Below are 238 nucleotides of genomic sequence, written 5' to 3' on the forward strand. Positions count from 1 at the left end.
GAGGGAAGAAAAATGCCTGCCAAATATTTTATATCCAGCAAAATTTTTCTTCAAAGGTAAATATGCAAAAAAGACATTCTTACATAAACAAAGATTGAGAGAATTTGTACCTATCAGATCTGCCTTGCAAAAAATCCAAAGAAAGTCTTTCACAATGAAAAGAAACAAACTAAAACAAAGAAATAAAAAGCATTGGTAAAGGTAAATGTAAATATAAGAGTATAAATGTATTATTTTA

At 26.9% G+C, this 238-nt stretch overlaps 1 pseudogene; it reads left to right on the plus strand.

Moving 5' to 3' along the window:
- Positions 1–238, plus strand: part of LOC144224175 (dynein light chain 1, cytoplasmic pseudogene) — a 3,083-nt pseudogene that overhangs the window by 1,522 nt on the left and 1,323 nt on the right.

Source organism: Crocuta crocuta, unplaced genomic scaffold (genome assembly GCF_008692635.1).
Source record: "Crocuta crocuta isolate KB4526 unplaced genomic scaffold, BGI_CrCroc_1.0 scaffold252, whole genome shotgun sequence".
NCBI lineage: Eukaryota > Metazoa > Chordata > Mammalia > Carnivora > Hyaenidae > Crocuta > Crocuta crocuta.